This window comes from Salmo salar, chromosome ssa16, assembly GCF_905237065.1.
Source record: "Salmo salar chromosome ssa16, Ssal_v3.1, whole genome shotgun sequence".
NCBI lineage: Eukaryota > Metazoa > Chordata > Actinopteri > Salmoniformes > Salmonidae > Salmo > Salmo salar.
The window spans coordinates 65932312-65951993 of NC_059457.1; the positions used below are offsets into that span (position 1 = coordinate 65932312).

A 19682-nucleotide genomic window follows, 5' to 3' on the forward strand; every position below is an offset into this window, starting at 1 on the left:
ATAAGGAAGCAACAGCATCGCTCCAACATTTCCTTATCCAATGAAGTCGGTGCTTCTCTTAATTTTTATTTCTGGCTGCGTAGATTTTTTTTTTGCCTGCCAAGTTTCGTTGCGGTCCATCACCATTGTTGTGCTCAGTGGTATTCAGCGTAAGCGCGTCTGGACACACATCACGCGTCAATTGTCTAGTGAGCGGGTTTTGACAGAGGACGAGGGACTGTAGATTGATCAAGCTGTGAGAAGAACAATTCCTCTTTGGTTGCCTCAGATACTGTAAGTACCGGCGTCTTATATGATGTATTGTATACGAGATTAGTCATGTTTTATTATATTATCCTACGTAGGCTATAGTTTACCGTCTACATATCTGTTCAAATAGCCATTCTGGTGAATTGCAGTAGCCTAGGCTACACGCTTTGTTTATATTAATGTCCTTTAATAAATTGCATAACCCCCCCCCAAACCCAAAAAAAAAAAACTTGTGTATTTTGGATTTCACATCGCATGCAGTGTTAATTAAGGTAGCTATTCCCATCACTACAGAGATAGCATCCCCTAGCATCACCATGGTGATCATCAGGCCTATATTCTAAATAGATTAACTGTGATATTAGGCCTATTAGAAACTTTCAGTCAAATCTCCGTCATCATGGGATGGTTTAATTTTATTTGAAAGGAACCTTGCTACACCTCTTCACCACATAACAGTTCTCTGATACCAGAAGAGGTCACAATTATTAGGCTAAATGGCAATTGCATCTGTAGTTTGACTTTCCATAAGGGCAGGTGTGGACAAGGGCATACAAGTTAACATTTTCCTAAATAGGCTACAGTGCTGTATACATCCACGACTAGGATGCTATGGCAATGTTACTGTGTGCCTTGCTCAAGGACACACCGACAGATGTTTCACCTTGTAGCAATGGGAATTCAAACCAGCGACCTTTCTGTTACTGGCCCAGCACTCTAACTGCTAGGCTACACGCTGCCCTGTAGCCTGAAAGTGATTGCTGTCCTTTAGAAAGAATCACTAAACATAGGTAAAATGTGTTATTACTAATGTAGGCTATAGCATGAATAACTCTGCTGAATACCTCTTCTCTTTGGTCCAGGAGTTTTTTGTTGTTGATTCAAGCACTTTTTTTTGTCTGTTATTTAAACGCTTTTTGATTTCATTCCCTATTAAGTTCAATGTTTAGTACATTGAAATGAATCTATTACACTTTCTCCAATTTTCTTTCATCAAAAACATGATTGGCTTATCTTGGGTCAGGTTTAAAGTAGGAAATGAAGACATCACATAGGGTAAATAGTTTCACAGCGCCACACTCCAAACAAAGCACCAGTGGACAAAAATGTATGTTTTTTCAATCAGTCAACCTATTGGCATTTTGACAGTTAGTGGTTAATGCCTAGGGCTCCAAACATCCTCAATTGACTTATTTGGTGTTTCAGTGTGTTACCAAGGTCAGTGCTCTATGCAAACTTTGTGCGTTTATAAACCTGGTTGAGTCTCTGGTTGTTGTGTAGAATAGTTAAATAGCTTTTATTCTTGCTTTTATTAAATTGCATCTTTTATTCTGTATCGTTTCAGTAATGAGATTTATCTTTGTTGTTTAAAAAAAAAAGTGAATTGATCAAATTCTTTAATTTATTCATCTTGGTTTATTGTTGATTGAAGTTGTATTTCATTTTTTATTTTGATAGGGAGTAATGCTGAGACCAAGGTCTCTTTTACAGATGAGCCCTGTATACACATCAATATACACATCAATATACAGCATACACATCAATATACACATCAATATACACCATACACATCAATATACACATCAATATACACCATACACATCAATATACACTATACACATCAATATACACTATACACATCAATATACACATCAATATACACATCAATATACACTATACACATCAATATACACATCAATATACACATCAATATACACTATACACATCAATATACACATCAATATACACATCACTATGCACATCAATATACACATCAATATACACTATACACATCAATATACACATCACTATACACATCAATATACACTATACACATCAATATACACATCACCATACACATCAATATACACATCAATATACACTATACACATCAATATACACATCAATATACACTATACACATCAATATACACATCACTATGCACATCAATATACACATCAATATACACATCAATATACACTATAGACATCAATATACACATCAATATACACTATACACATCAATATACACATCAATATACACATCAATATACATTATACACATCAATATACACATCAATATACACTATACACATCAATATACACATCAATATACACTATACACATCAATATACACATCAATATACACTATACACATCAATATACACATCAATATACACTATACACATCAATATACACTATACACATCAATATACACATCAATATACACATCAATATACACTATAGACATCAATATACACATCAATATACACTATACACATCAATATACACTATACACATCAATATACACATCAATATACACTATACACATCAATATACACATCACTATACACATCAGTATACACATGAATATACACTATACACATCAATATACACATCAATATACACATCAATATTCATCAGTATACACATCAATATACACTATACACATCAATATTAACATCAATGCATGAAAAGCAAAACACAAATCATAGAAAACAAACAAATTCTTCAATAAAAAGGTCCACAATCAGCCTTTTGAATTACACTAGCGGCACAAATTCCTAACAATTTTGAGAGACTTGGAGATTTGAACGTTTGATTAAAAAAAAATATATACAATATATATATATATATATATATATATATATATATATATATATATATATATATATATATATATATATATATATATAGACTACCTATTGTAGTTTGTAAACATGTTTTGAAAAGTGCTTAAGCTCTCCGTCGATAGGCACAGACATGGCCAGCTAAAAGTCCTCTCCACCTACATTCGAGAGGCCTTTTCTGTGATTCTATAAGCCCCTTTAAAGTAGACTAGTGGCTTCAAATGAGTGATTTTAGAGGAGAAGGATGCTTTGGACAAGTAGGGATTAGGGGAGGGGAGAGTGTAGTCAGAACTAGAGGTTATGGATTTGAGAGGAACTTGTTGTGAAGCCTCTCCATCAGTTAATGTGTCTCTCTGACCTTTAACTTCCATAGTAAGCCATTTCTAGTCCTCATCATTATTATGAGACTATCCCTAATATGGGGACCTGCTACTCTGCTGTATAAAACCATTTTATGGAACAGAAATGGAGGACAAATGATTATTCACGTTGCTGGACAATTGTGCGATTTCTAGGGAGACAACAATACATTTGTCATGGATGGTGTTATTTGTTGATGCCCCAATAATGCAGAACACATGTAGGTATTTAACAGCTTAAAGACCAAGGCTTTTATACAGTAAATTAATGAAGTCTCCATTAGTGCTGGGAATTCCCAGGGACCTCACGATACGATATTCTCACGATATTTACAGTATGTGCCGATAAGGTATGTACTGCAACTCTCACGATTCGATGTGTTGTAATTTTATTGCGATTTGATTTTCCAAACATATTGCTCACCATATATCTGCTACAGGCGGACAAGAGACAGCCATGAGAAAATGTGTTTTGATCAGTGATGGAAATAAAAGTGCTGAAAACAAATGGGCTCTCTATTTAAAAAGAAGATGGAGAACAAGCTTCACTGGAGTTTTGGTGCAGGTACAGCAAACTAGCGCAAAAATGATATTAAGATATTGCCAAAACAATAAGATAAATCATCAAAAACAATATCCCGATATGTAACTGTATTGATTTCCCCCCCACATCACTAGTCCCCATTAACTGATTATAATGCACCACAGCATTTGTAATTCTCCGGGTCGTAATGTAGATTTTCTCATAATGTCCTGGCATGATGTGCTCTCATGTCAAATGGATAAAGGCTGTATTGTATTGCCGGAGAAAAAAACACAACTACTGGTCAAATGGCTGTAGCATTACGTGAGGAGATTGTCATGGAATGATAACAGGTTGTGTTTTTCATGTGGTCCTTAGGACCATTTTTGCGGAAGTCATTGATGTATTTATAGCTGTCGAGAGTGAGGCGACTTGGGGCTTTTTATTTAGGCAAGTCAGCTCATTGCAACCTTTCAACAGTCTTGCTGATTTGAGGGTGAGGCCTGGCATGGCAGACACACGTTAATGTACATGTACACACACACACACACACACACACACACACACACACACACACACACACACACACACACACACACACACACACACACACACACACACACACACACACACACACACACACACACACACACACACACACACACAGCAGCGAGCAGTAAAACGTGATGAAGAAGAAAAGCTGTGTTGTTTTCCACTCTGTCACACTCGTTGTGACATTTAAATGGCAGGAAATGATTTGTGAGAACAGAACAGTGAATCCTTTGTAATTACTGATAAGAGCTGGGGGTTTTGTGCGAAGGAAAATACTCTGTCAAACTTGGATCCATTTTTTGGGGGGGAAAAAATTGTAGGCCCAGGGCTACGACTATGAATTTCAATGTGGCCATATTTCTCAGCATCAGGCAACAGTGTTATTGGCTTCTTTCAATTATTTCTCATTGTGTTTTGTAGGGATATAAGGCAACCTTCACTCTTTCATTGTTGTACACTGTTAATAATATAATATGTAATAATACTATAATCAAGGTGACTTGTTTTCTCTCCATTTGATTGTAATTGGGGATTTGTGTGTGTGGGTGGGTGTGAGTTAGTGTTGGTGACAACAACAGATCTGTTGTAAAGGAATCAATTTAAGCCTCATGAAGATTAGTGTCGCTTGTTAGCATATTAGCCTGTCTGCCTTGTTTTACAGCCACAATATTGTACAAATAGAGTTGCTTATCTGCAGGGCTGTACTGTGCGGTTCTACTGCATGGCTCACTGCCTCTTTCTATAACGAATCAAACCTCCATTATAGCGTCTTGCCAATTCAATTTAAGGGCTTCATTGGCATGGGAAACATATGTCTACATTGCCAAAGCAAGTGAAATAGATAATAAAAAATAAATTGTAAACATTACACTTACAAATGTTCCAAAAGAATAAAAACATTTCAAATGTCATTATGTATATATGCAGTTTTGTAATGCAAATAGTTAAAGTACAAAAATGCCCTTCACTTGAGAGCCAGGTCTGCCTTCGGCGGCCTTTCTCAATAGCGAGGTTATGCTCACTGAGTCTGTACATAGTCAAAGATTTCCTTAATTTTGGGTCAGTCACAGTGGTCAGGTATTCTGCCACAGTGTACTCTCTGTTTAGGGCCAAATAGCATTCTAGTTTGCTCTGTTTTATTGTAAATTCTTTCCAATGTGTCAAGTAATTCTCTTTTTGTTTTATCATGATTTGGTTGGGTCTAATTGTGTTGCTGTCCTGGGGCTTTGTGGGGTCTATTTGTGTTTGTGAACAGAGCCCCAGGACCAGCTTGCTTAGGGGACTCTTCTCCAGGTTCATTTCTCCATCTATCCTCCCCACTCTCTCTCTATTTATCCTCTTTTTATCTATCTTCCTCTCTCTAGCTATCTACCCCCCTCTCTCTCTCTCCTCTCTCTCCCTCCTCTCTCTCTGTCTCTGTCTCTCTACCTCTCATCCTCTCGCTCTCTCTCTCTAGCTATCTATCCCCCCCTCTCTCTCTCCTCCCCTCTCTCTCTCCTCCACTGTCTGTCTCTCTCTACTCCCCCTCTCCTCCTCTCTCTCTAGCTATCTATCCCCCCTCTCTCTCTCCTCCCCTCTCTCTCTCTCCTCCTCTGGCTTTCGCTCTCTCCTCCCCCTCTCTCTATCTGTCTCTCTCTCTAGCTAGCTATATAGGGGTGGCAGGTAGCCTAGTGGTTAGAGTGTTGGGCCAGTAACCGAAAGGTTGCTGGATCAAATCCCTGAGCTGACAAGGTAAAAATCTTTCGTTATGCCCCTGAACAAGGCAGTTAACCCACTGTTCCCCGGTAGGCCGTCATTGTAAATAAGAATTTGTTCCATCTATCCTCTCTCTCTCTCTCTCTCTCTATCCTCCAAGCTCGCTCTCTCTCTCTATCTATCCTCCTCTCCTTTTTCTCAGATAACACCAACACTGCCACTGCAAAGAGAGAATGCCATCACTTCACTTATTAAAAGTGATAGTGGCTACTTTGTTCTATTGCTATCTGTGGAATATCTATGATCGTATATGGCTGTCATGTTAACAGGTTATGAGAGGGAGGCACACCAACACTGATGGGTAAACGAATGGAAAATAAGATTTATTTGACAGATGTCCATTGTGTGACATTTTAGTAGGGTTTTTCTAAAATGACCAACTGGCTTGTATAACAATGTATCATCAGTGCTGTGGACGGTGGACTAGACAGAGCTTAAGACAGGGTGATCATATAACCCTCTCAGGACAGGAGCAGTGTAGACCTCCCAACCTCTTGCCCTTCACCAGAAAGCTTCTCTCCACTGCAGCAAAGAAAAGAGCGGTGCTTTTGTCCCTTCCCAGCCCTTGGACTCTCTGCCTTGTCATCAATATAACACAGCCTCTCACTGTTATCCCTCCCTGAGCTTCTGTCCAGTGTCCTCTCTCACCTTTCTAGTTTAACTCAAGTCCCTCTTCACATACATGTAGGCCTAGCTACGGGTACTAGCTACGGGTAGTAGCTACTGGTACTAGCTACGGGTACTAGCTACGGGTACTAGCTACCGGTACTAGCTACTGGTACTAGCTACGGGTACTAGCTACTGGTACTAGCTACTGGTACTAGCTACGGGTACTAGCTACCGGTACTAGCTACCGGTACTAGCTACGGGTACTAGCTACTGGTACTAGCTACTGGTACTAGCTACGGGCACTAGCTACCGGTACTAGCTACTGGTACTAGCTACTGGTACTAGCTACGGGTACTAGCTACGGGTACTAGCTACTGGTACTAGCTACGGGTACTAGCTACTGGTACTAGCTACGGGTACTAGCTACGGGTACTAGCTACTGGTACTAGCTACGGGTACTAGCTACGGGTACTAGCTACGGGTACTAGCTACTGGTACTAGCTACGGGTACTAGCTACGGGTACTAGCTACGGGTACTAGCTACGGGTACTAGCTACGGGTACTAGCTACTGGTACTAGCTACTGGTACTAGCAACGGATACTAGCTACTGGTACTAGCTACTGGTACTAGCTACGGGTACTAGCTACGGGTACTAGCTACGGGTACTAGCTACGGGTACTAGCTACTGGTACTAGCAACGGGTACTAGCTACGGGTACTAGCTACGGGTACTAGCTACTGGTACTAGCTACTGGTACTAGCAACTGGTACTAGCTACTGGTACTAGCTACTGGTACTAGCTACTGGTACTAGCTACGGGTACTAGCTACGGGTACTAGCTACGGGTACTAGCTACTGGTACTAGCTACGGGTACTAGCTACGGGTACTAGCTACTGGTACTAGCTACGGGTACTAGCTACTGGTACTAGGTACGGGTACTAGCTACGGGTGCTCAGTGGGCAAAACATTTCAAATCAAATGTTATTGGTCACATACACATATTTAGCAGATGTTATTGCTGGTGTAGTGAAATGCTTGTTTTTTTTCACACCGTCTACATTACTGAAAGGCAAAATTAAACCAATATGCAAATATGCCTGTTTGTATTATTCAGTTTATATTCAAACTGCTTTGCTATACCGCTACCCTTGACTTCATTAACTTGCTAATAGGGAGAGAGCGAGAGAGGGCTCTCCTCTATTTGAGGCAATCACACAGAGGAACGACGCAGGCGCAGAGCTACGGAATGACTGACTGACTGAATGACTGACGGCTGAGTTGATCCAGTAATTCTCTGCCAGGCTACACAGCCCGTGGGTCAAAAGACGTTGAATTTCAAGTAACCTTGAAAATATTTTACCGGAAATGACTGAAGAAACATAAACTCTTCGATCCACAAGGGCGAGTGATCATTATGTGAGTGATCATTATGTGAGTGATCATTATGTGAGTGATCATTATGTGAGAAAAAAGTTGAATAGTAGAAGTCACTGTGTAGTACATTGTGTCCACTGTTCTCCTCTTGGTTGAGGACTGGAGTTACTGCCGACGAGCTCGTTTGGGTTTCAGAGGCCTCTCTCCGAAGACTGGCTGTGGTCCCACTCTTCCCTCCCGCTCTCTCTCTCTCTCTCTCTCTCTCTCTCTCCATTCCGCCTTCATCTCTCTCCAACACTCTAATCAACCCGGGGAACAAAGGACACTGGTTCATTACTGGACTCCTAAATGTTATCTCTGCCTGCTGGAGATGCTTGGCCAAAGCCAAGAAACCACAGGATGCCTTTAATGCTGTTTCAATAGACAGGATCCCCCTGTATCTCTCATTTGACCACCGCGGTTATTAGCAAACCAGCACCTGCTACAGACAACAAATATCATGACGTTAGTACATCGTTACAGTCGTTCAGTGGGTAAACACAGGCTAGACGTTATTCCTTTCACATCGTTGTCGTTTTTGTCTTGGGGGGGGGAACTAATATGTTCAGTTTCGATATCATGCATGATCCGATCTCCTTCACATGATGAGACAAGCAAATGAGTGTCCTGCGTCACCTCTTCCCTCCTCCCCTCTGTGACACAGAGCCGGTTGCTGCTCACTTCCCGATTGTCCCCCCTGTGTTATTATTCTAACATGGGGGTTGTGCCCGTGTCTGTAATATGGTGCTGTGGTCCTTTTTAATGATTCATAACCGGTCTCTTTAATAGAGATAGTGAACAGGCCGGAAGACTGTGTGTGTGTGTGTGTGTGTGTGTGTGTGTGTGTGTGTGTGTGTGTGTGTGTGTGTGTGTGTGTGTGTGTGTGTGTGTGTGTGTGTGTGTGTGTGTGTGTGTGTGCGTGCGGTGAACAGGCCAGGAGACACGGTGCCCGTTAAACAGATCCTACACACACCGCTCAGATCAACACTGTGTGATTCCCTAGCATCTCAGCAAGTGTTCCTCACACTGTTTGTGTATGTGCGTGCATGCCATTGTGTTTGTTTGTGATGGGAGTGTGAATAAGAATAAACAATGCAAGACATGCATGTGCAAGTTCCTGCTATCTGTGTACTGTATATCACGTGTGGTGTAAAGCGGTTAACAAATGATCCTCAGTATGGTCTCCCTACAATTCAGTCTCAGCAGTCTGGTCTGGCCTCTCTCTCTCTCTCTCTCTCTCTCTCTCTCTCTTTTTCTATTTCTCGCTCTCTCTCTCCCTCTCTCTTTCTCTCTCCCTTCCTCTCTCTCCTGTCTCCATCCCTATCTTTTTCTCTCCCTCACTCTCTCTCACTCCTCTCTCTCACTCTCTCTCTCTCTCTCTCTCTCTCTACCTCTCCGCAGCGCTGACTGAGAAGATGAAGTATTATAGGCTAGCCCAGCCGGATCCTCTGTGACACGGGGAGAGCGATGGCCTCCTGTTCTGTACAGATCCCTCACAGCTGCCCCTGCACTTGTAGCCATTCAGCCTCAATGAATTATATATTATGTTGGGCTGGTATTAATAAGGCCTTTGAGTCTGTGGCAGGCAGCTTGTCTGGCCCTCCTGTTTTCAACAGACAGTGTATGGTATCAGAGGACATGTTGGTTGATGTATCCCCATTACAGGGAGATGAATGGCTGATAAGACGCCACTGTCTACACTCTTTGAAAAAAGGCTTCCAAAAGGGTTCTTCAGCTGTCCCCATAGGAGAACCATTTTTGGTTCCAGGGAGAACCCTTTTTGGTTCCAGGTAGAACCCGTTTGGGTTCCACGTAGAACCCTCCGTTCAAAGGGTCCAACGTGGAACCTAAAAGGGTTCTACCTGGAACCAGAAGGGTTCATCTAAATGGTTCTCCTATGGGGACAGCCAAAGAACCCTTTTAGGTTCCAGATAGCACCTTTTGTTCTAAGAGTGAACCTCTGAGACTGGTCCCGCTCGAGGTTTCTTCCTTCTAGGGAGTTCTTCCTTGCCTGCCGCTGTGCTAGTGCAGGGCTACATCCATCATGCTCAAATCGAGAGCGGTGGAGAGATGTAGGTCACTATGACCAGGACTGTACCGTGGGACTGGTGCAGTGTCGTCACCACTGCAGGTCAGGTGCAGTGCAGTGCAGAGCCAGGTCAGGTTGAGTGCTCAGCTGGCCGTTCCTTTTCCTGGGAGGGAATCAGCCAGGAACCCCCTACCTCCACCTTAGAACCACAGAGGGTGAATGACTGACACAGTAGCACTACCCGAAAAGTTAGGCAACGCCCTCTCATTGGCTCCAGTGCAGTAGATGTAATAAACAACAATCAACGTTTGGACAGCGAAGCCGCCTTCATCAGGGTTTCGTCGCGGTCACATTACCAGCCAGATGTGTCTCTGATTGGGCTTGCTGCTCAACAAGGTAGAACATCGGTCTTTTGTTTGCCACTAGTCTGACCCGCCAGTGCTGTACTGGTGCCGGGCATCACGTCGGCAAAGAGAGTAGTAGACCCACTGGACTTGGTGATTGTGTGTCTGTCTTTGTGGTTGCTATGTGTCCATCAAATCCTAATCTGGACCTGGAAGCCAGTTCCACAGATTTTTTTTTCATTCTTCCACTCTAATCAGGGACTCATTTAGACCTGGGACACCAGGTGGGTGCAATTCCTTATCAGGTAGAACAGAAAACCGCTTTTATTTGTCTTAAAAGGGGCAGTGTTGTATTTTGAGGCAGGATAAAATAAAGCTAAGAGGGTAGCATCATTTGTCTGATTCTCTGTAATAATGGTCAAGTGGTTTCTTGCATCAAACAAGACAACAACATTTTCAGTCACCTCCTTGTCTGAAGGACAAGTGGAGAAACAGGTTCATGTCAAGCCCTGCATTTTTTTCTTCTTCAAAAGTCTCATGGAATGTAGGCCTATATTGAGCACCACACATTGGCTGCTACTGTAGTCTGAATGATTGAACAGCTATTTCCAAGTTATGGGAAGCATTTTCTCCATAGTTTTTTTGATGGTAGGCCACTCTGGTAGGCCTACATTAGGATCAGATAGCCACAGTAGCCTACTTGGCCACTGTCAAAACTGTAACTTAAAGCAGGGTATAGCCTCAGTGTTCACAGTAAGCACACACTGGAATTTGCACAGAATTTTCACAACGTTCAAGTTTGAGCTCAGTAGACCTGAAATATGCTCAGTGCCGAAGAAAATTAGAGGGAACATTGACATGAGAGTGTCAATCCTGTCCAAAAAAGTGGTTATTTTAGTCCCACTCTATAGACCTGCACTCTCTCTAGTCCCTCCCCTGAGGGGGATGTGAAGTGGCCAGCAGAGTTATCAGAGTATTAGCCTGGCACTATTCTCTCATTACCATGCCCTACTTTACCAATCTGTATTAAAACCCTCTTTGATAAACTGAGCTGAGTGAGCCTGGCCACCATGCTTCAGGGCATTAACAGACGACAGAGGTTCTACCCAGCAACCCCATTGTTCTCTGAGTTCTCATACAGATATAGGATCTTAATTTGATCACTCTTTTGTGCAGCAGGAAATGAAAACTTGCCCTAACGAAAAATGTATCATCCCCTAAAATAAATGTCAATTCATTGTCATTCACATAATAATTCACATTTCCTGTTGTAGCAAACTGGCTCAAATTAAGATCCTACATTTGTATAGGTCAGAGGCTCTAGTTTAGCGGGCTACTAACGCCGTTTACTTAACATTGCTGTATTGCTCTTTTACAGGGATGAACTGAACTGGCAGAACAGTGAGTAAACTGTTTGATGACCCTTGACCCTGATCTACTTCTCTGCTTCTCTTCTCCAATATACTGTGAGTAACTAAGATATCATCTGTGGCTTTATGAAGGCTTTTCAGACCATAAAAATAGAATTCATAACAGACAGTCATTTTCTCTGGTTCAGACTGTGAGAGTCTGAGAGTAAGATACTGAAGCAGTAAGATAGAACGGTGGTTGCTTGGAGCTGCTTAGTTCTAGTTAAATAATGTCTGTGGCAAATGCATACATTTCAGAAGAATTGTTGAGGATCTATTGAAGAGATCGCTTTCCTGTGATGAAGTGAAGAAATCCCTGCTTTTTGGTTTATGAGAATGTGCAGTCACACAGGGGTTACTTTGATGATGGATTATTTAAACAAATCCATTGTTGTGTTTGCCCCCTTAGACATGGCACATTTGGAAGAGTCTAAATACCCTGTTTCTCAGTGTTTACACCTCTTAGTAAAGCTTCAGGTGGCTCTGTACCCTCCTATAGGTGAGTCGTTTATCTGGTATCACTGTGGTTCAGTACCAGGCTGAAGGCACCACGAGGGCCCCCCACGTGACCAGGGTTTCCTCTACTTAGACACAGGGTCCTTGAGGGCTACCAGTGGCCAGAGCAGCCTCGTATCCCGGTCCCCTTAGTCAGACCAGCGGGACTCAGATAAGAGGGGGAATAGGACACATGACAGGGTAGCGGGCAGCACTGCTCTGCCCTGTTGGAGAATGCTAGACTTGCTGAGTCAAACCCCCATCCCCCTGTCCTCTACCTCCCTGCCCCGATTTGCATTTACATTTAACATTTTAGACATTTAGCAGACGCTCTTATCCAGAGCGACTTACAGTAGTGAATACATGCATATCATACATTTCATTTTCTATTCATGCATTTTTTATTTTTTTTTGTACTGGCCCCCCGTGGGAATCGAACCCACAACCCTGGCGTTGCACACACCATGCTCTACCAACTGAGCCACAGTTGAGTCATTGCGCCGCACCCCTAGCCCTCTGGCGGGAGGAAGGGAAGGAGTTTTCGTGTGCGCTGTGTGGCGTTACTCAGTGGTGGTCTGGGTAGAGTCATTATTCTCCACCAACACGCTAACCTGACCGGTCACATTCTCTGGCTGGCTCTGTCCTCCTGCTGAAAACGTTGCAGTACAACAAAGGGACTTAGCCTAATGACGCGGCTTTGAGTTATCAGTCCTCTGAATGTCATTTCGGGTAAAGCGTCTAGTTAAAACTAATAACCGAATTCTATAGTACAGTAATGTTAACCCGGAGTTGCTAAGACAGACTGTTTACAAAAGTAGCAATTTGCTTACCGCACATTTCATTGTCCCTTACAGTCATCCTCTAAGAGTGTTGATAGCCTTCTTTAACTGTATGAGGCTAGAAATCTGAGCAAGTCAGCAACCATCCATACCAGGTTTTGCTTCACTGTATGTTTTTCTCCCTTCCTGGTGAGAATTGTGATGAGTGTGGAACACCACGACAGCTTAAGTGCGGCGCTTAACTGCCTATGAAACGTATTTCATCTTCCGAGGGGTGGATTCTCATTTGAATTAGGCTACTGTCACAATAACTCAAGGCTATTGGGTGTAAGAACAGGAAGTGCCTCAGGCACTAATATCTCTCTCTGTGTAATACAGGCCTATGCAGTCATTAGTAATAAAGTTCTCTACTGTCTACAATCATTAGTTTATCGTTCTATTCAGGTTGGTTGTTGAACAAACTGCAAGCGGGAGCTCAACGGAGCGGTTGGCTTCAGATGCCATCACCCGCTAGCAGTTAATGCTGATTGTTAAGGTCCTGACTCAATACAGGCTGTCTGGCAAGACTAGTATGGATGCTTCACAGTTTTATCTTCGTCACCATCACACATACAGTGGCAAGAAAAAGTATGTGAACCCTTTGGAATTACCTGGACTTCTGCATAAATTGGTCCTAAAATTTGATCTGATCTTCATCTAAGTCACAACAATAGACAAACACAGTCTGCTTGAACTGATAACACACAATCAATTATACATTTTCACGTCTTTATTGAACACACCGTATAAACATTCACATAGCAGTGTGGGAAAAGTATGTGAACCCTTGGTTATAATAACTGGTTGACCCTACTTTGGCAGCAATAATCTCAACCAAATGTTTTCTGTGGTTGCGGATCAGACTTGCACAACGGTCTGGAGGAATTTTGGACCCTTCCTCTTTATAAAACTGTTTCAGTTCAGCAATGTTCTTGGGATGTCTGGTGTGAACCGCTCTCTTGAGGTCATGCCACAGCATCTCAATCGGGTTGAGGTCAGGACTCTGACTGGGCCACTCCAGAAGGCACATTTTCTTCTGTTGAAGCCATTCTGTTGTTGATTTACTTCTGTGTTTTGGGTCGTTGTCCTGTTGCATCACCCAACTTCTGTTGAGCTTCAATTGGCGGACAGATAGCCTTACATTCTCCTGCAAAATGTCTTGATAAACTTGGGAATTCATTTTTCCGTTGATTATAGCAAGCTGTCCGGGCCCTGAGGCAGCAAAGCAGCTCCAAACCATGATGCTCCCTTCACCATACTTTACAGTGGGGATGAGGTTTTGATGTTGGTGTGCTGTGCCTTTTTTCTCCACACAGTGTTGTGTGTTCCTTCCAAACAACTCAACTTTAGTTTCATCTGTCCACAGAATATTTTGCCAGAAGCGCTGTGGAACATCCAGATGCTCTTTTTCAAACTTCAGACGTGCAACAATGTTGTTTTGGGACAGCAGTGGCTTCTTCCACGGTGTCCTCCCATGAACACTATTCTTGTTTAGTGTTTTACGTATCGTAGACTCGTCAACAGAGATGTTAGCATGTTCCAGAGATTTCTGTAAGTCTTTAGCTGACGCTCTAGGATTCTTCTTAACCTCATTGAGCATTCTGCACTGTGCTCTTGCAGTCATCTTTGCAGGACGGCCCTCCTAGGGAGATTAGCAACAGTGCTGAACTTTCTCCATTTATAGACAATTTGTCTTACAGTGGATTGATGAACATCATGGCTTTAAGAGATACTTTTGTAAACCTTTCCAGCTTTATGCAAGTCAACAATTCTTAATCTTGGGTCTTCTAAGATCTCTTTTGTCTGAGGCGTGGTTCACATCAGACAATGCTTCTTGTGAATAGCAAACTCAAATTGTGTGTGTTTTTTTTATAGGGCAGGGCACCTCTAACCAACATCTCCAATCTCGTCTCAATGATTGTACTCCAGGTTAGTTGACTCCTGACTCCAATTAGCTTTTGGAGCAGTCATTAGCCTAGGGGTTCACATACTTTTCCCAACCTATATTGTGAATGTTTAAATTATATATTCAATATAGAAAAATACAATAATTTGTGTTATTAGTTTAAGCAGACTGTATTTGTCTGTTGTTGTGACTTAGATGAAGATCGGATCTAATTTTATGACCAATTTACGCAGAAACCCAGATCATTCCAAAGGGTTCACATACTTTTTCTTGCCACTGTAGTATTCACACACACACACACACTCTTTAGTTTTTCAGGAATTGACTTGTGATACTCAGAATGTCTTTTGTTTTTTTCTTGGATGCACGCACAATGTTCCTAGAGTAAATAGTCAACTTGGTTGTCAGCCAAAACTTGCGTCTTCTTCTTGGAACACCACTAAACACTCTGAGCTAGAGTGGGTGAAGCCAGAGTCCAAATGTCCATTCAAGCACTCTGATTGGCTGAAAGGAAGGGCCTTTTTTTTTTTTACAGTTATACACAAATAAAGCCCTTTTCCAGGTAAACCAACACAGAACAGGGATCAATAAATCCAAGCCCTCTCACATCAGCACGGTCGTGAAGAAGGCACGGCAGTGCCTCTTCTCCCTCAGATACTTTTACAGCTGTACCATCGAGACCATCCTGACTGGTTATATCACCATCTGGTATGGCAACTGCTCCGCCCTTGACTGGAAGGCCCTACAGAGGGTGGTGCGGCGGGGGTGAGCTCCCAGCCATCCAGGACGTACATGTCAGGCGGTGTCTCAGATAGGCTTGAAAAATTGCCAAAGACTCCAGCCACCAAGATACATGGACTGTTCTCCACACTCCTGTCCGGCAGGCGTTACAGGTGCATCAAGGCTCTAAACAGCTTCTATCCCCTGGCCATAACGCTGTTAATGGCTAACAACTACTCCCCCTCACACTTAAGCTGCTGCTAAAATGATTATTAATTACATTTATTACTACCACTACACTGCTTACCATCAGTATTTATATATTCCTGCTACCAGTCACTTTTCAGCCCTGTTTACATGTATCTATTACCATCAGTATTTATATATTCCTGCTACCAGTCACTTTTCAGCCCTGTTTACATGTATATATTACCATTAATATATTACCATCAGTATTTATATATTCCTGCTACCAGTCACTTTTCAGCCCTGGTTACATGTATATATTACCATTAATATATTACCATCAGTATTTATATATTCCTGCTACCAGTCACTTTTCAGCCCTGTTTACATGTATATATTACCATTAATATATTACCATCAGTATTTATATATTCCTGCTACCAGTCACTTTTCAGCCCTGTTTACATGTATATATTACCATTAATATATTACCATCAGTATTTATATATTCCTGCTACCAGTCACTTTTCAGCCCTGTTTACATGTATATATTACCATTAATATATTACCATCAGTATTTATATATTCCTGCTACCAGTCACTTTTCAGCCCTGTTAACATGTGTATATTACCATTAATATATTATCATCAGTATTTATATATTCCTGCTACCAGTCACTTTTCAGCCCTGGTTACATGTATATGCACCTATCATGCCTACACTCAAATTCCTGCACACACACACACACTAACACCACAGATAGAACAATAAGACAGATATTTCCACAGATGTATAGTACCAGTCAAAAGTATGGACATACCTACTCATTCCAGGGTTTTTCTTTATTTTTACTATTTTCTACATTGTAGAATAATAGTGAAGACATCAAAACTATGACATAACACATATGGAATCATGTAGTAACCAAAGAAGTGTCCTTGTTCTGAGAAATGAAGGCTATTCCATGCGAGAAATTGCCAAGAAATTGAAGATCTCATACAACGCTGTGTACTACTCCCTTCACAGAACAGCACAAACTGTCTCTAACCAGAATAGAAAGAGGAGAGGGAGGCCCCGGTGCACAACTGAGCAAGAGGACAAATACATTAGAGTGTCTAGTTTGAGAAACAGACGCCTCACAAGTCCTCAACTGGCATCTTCATTAAATAGTACTCGCAAAACACCAGTCTCAACGTCAACAGTGAAGAGGCGACTCCGGGATGCTGGCCTTCTAGGCAGAGTTGCAAAGAAAAAGCCATATCTCAGACTGGCCAATAAAAAGAAAAGATTAAGACACTGAAGAACACAGACACTGGACAGAGGAACTCTGTTTCAGAAGAAAGTTCTTTGTTTCTGGTCATTTTGAGCCTGTAATCGAACCCACAAATGCTGATGCTCCAGATACTCAACTAGTCTAAAGAAGGCCAGTTTTATTGCTTCTTTAATCAGGACAACAGTTTTCAGCTGTGCTAACATAATTGCAAAAGGGTTTTCTAATGATCAATTAGCCTTTTAAAATTATAAACTTGGATTAGCTAACACAACGTGCCATTAGAACACAGGAGTGATGGTTGCTGATAATGGGCCTCTGTAGGAGGAAATCTCTAAGGAAATCTTTAAGTGACTCCAAACTTTTGAACGGTAGTGTACATATCTACATCAAATACTTCCTCTCTTATTTCACTGGAGCCAGTGCATCACTGGGGCTGAGCTCCCTGCCATCCAGGACATCTATATCAGGAAGGAAGGAAGGCCCGGAAAATCGTTAAAAACTCCAACCACCAAAGCCATAGACTATTCTCTCTGCTTCCGCACGGCAAGCGGTACCGGTGCATCAAGTCTGACACCAACGGGCTCTTGAACAGCGTCTATCCCCAAGTAATAACACTGATAAATAGCTAACAAAATAGCTCCACGTACTATCTGAGTTGACCTTGTATCTTTATTGACCGTTTCTTTGTATTTTTGCACTGTCTCTATGCACACTCACAGGGCCCTACATGCTTACACACTCACTCACTCCATCACCTCCTCACTCACACGTAATATGCACATACATTTATACTGACTCTACACACACGCACAGCCACTATGCAAGCTGTTGCTACTCTGTTTGTCTTATATCCTGTTGCCTACTCACACCCCTAACCATGTCTACCTCTATCGATCCATTATCCCTACACATTGTAAATATGGTGTTGGAACTAACCCTGTATATATATATACTGAACAATAATATAAACGCAACTGCCAGATGGTGAAGCGGGATTCATCACTCCAGAGAACGCGTTTCCACTGCTCCAGAGTCCAATGGCGGCGAGCTTTACACCACTCCAGCCGACGCTTGGCATTGCACATGGTGATCTGAGGCTTTTGTGAGGCTGCTCGGCCATGGAAAGGCATTTCATGAAGCTCCCGACGAACAGTTCTTGTGCGTCCAGAGGCAGTTTGGAACTCGGGAATGTGAGTGTTGCAACCGTCGCTCCTAGACGTTTCCACTTCACAATAAAAACACTTACAGTTGACCGGGGCAGCTCTAGCAGGGTGGACATTTGATGAACTGACTTGTTGGAAAAGGTGGCATTCTATGACGGTGCCACGTTGAAAGTCACTGAGCCGTTCTACTGCCAGTGTTTGTCTATGGAGATTGCATGGCTGTGTGCTCAATGTTATACACCTGCCAGCAACGGGTGTGGCTGAAATAGCCGAATCCTCTAATTTGAAGGTGTGTCCACATACTTTTGTATATTCTGTATAGTGTATTTCTCGTGTTTTTATTTATTTACATTTTCTTATAGTTATACTTTTTGGATATTGAATACTGCACTGTTGGGTAGGGCTCACAGGTTAGGCATGTTACTGTACTTGTGCATGTGACAAATAACACTTTTTTTCCTGCGTTTTATTTACTGCTCTCTGTCGGCTTTCATTTGTCCAGTAGCACGCTGGACTGGACATGGCTGGACTGCTTTGACAGAACAGATTGAATCCTCACAAACATAACACGCTCTACCTCACTCTCCTGTCTCTCAGGGATTGACGGTGGTTTTGCTTCACTGCGCCACCTGAGGGGAGAGCCGTTCTCTGTCTCGCTCCCCTCTCTCCCTGTCAGTGTGTCGGAGGCCTGTTTGTCTGCGGCCTCCATTGGCAAATGACTGCAGCAATGTGGACTAGACAGGCCTGGGACTGGAGCTTTTCTGAGGGTGTGAGCCACTGCATCCCACTGCTGCCCTTTCGATCACGATCATCCACCTCCAGTGTGTGTGTGTGTGTGTGTGCATGCGTGCGTGCGTGCGTGCGTGCATGCATGTGTCCGTGCACGCGCGTGTGTGCGTGAAACGAAGTGCAGATGTGGGCCGTGGCAGCAGACAGACAACATAAATAGTAAATAGTGTCTAGAGCAGTACATTATCAGATGTTAGCCTCTTCTTCCAGCCTGAGCTGCTTCGTGTCGGCTGTGTATGTTGTCCAGACATCTCTCTGTCCACCAGGGATTCTGCTGCTCCATTTACCACCCCTTTCTGATTTATAACACACCACACATGGTATCGGTTCAGACTGATTTTTACACTCACTCTGCATGTTTTGGATATTTATTAAGTGCTATTTACACAGCTGTAGGACATTTTGAACTTGGAGGTGTGGTGGTGTCACCCCCCTGGGGTCTTTTCCTGACCTGCTTGG

General features: G+C 42.5%; 1 protein-coding gene across 5 annotated transcripts in view; it reads left to right on the top strand.

Annotated features, from left to right (window-relative positions):
* Nucleotides 1–3: 3 nt before the first annotated feature.
* Nucleotides 4–19682, top strand: part of LOC106574279 (double-stranded RNA-specific editase 1) — a 60718-nt gene continuing 41039 nt past the window's right edge. For all 5 annotated transcript variants that reach the window (XM_045697588.1, XM_014150072.2, XM_045697589.1 and 2 more), the window contains exons 1-2: nucleotides 4–273; nucleotides 11842–11929. The gene's annotated coding sequence lies outside the window, so the exon portion shown is untranslated. The remainder of the gene's footprint in view (nucleotides 274–11841; nucleotides 11930–19682) is intronic.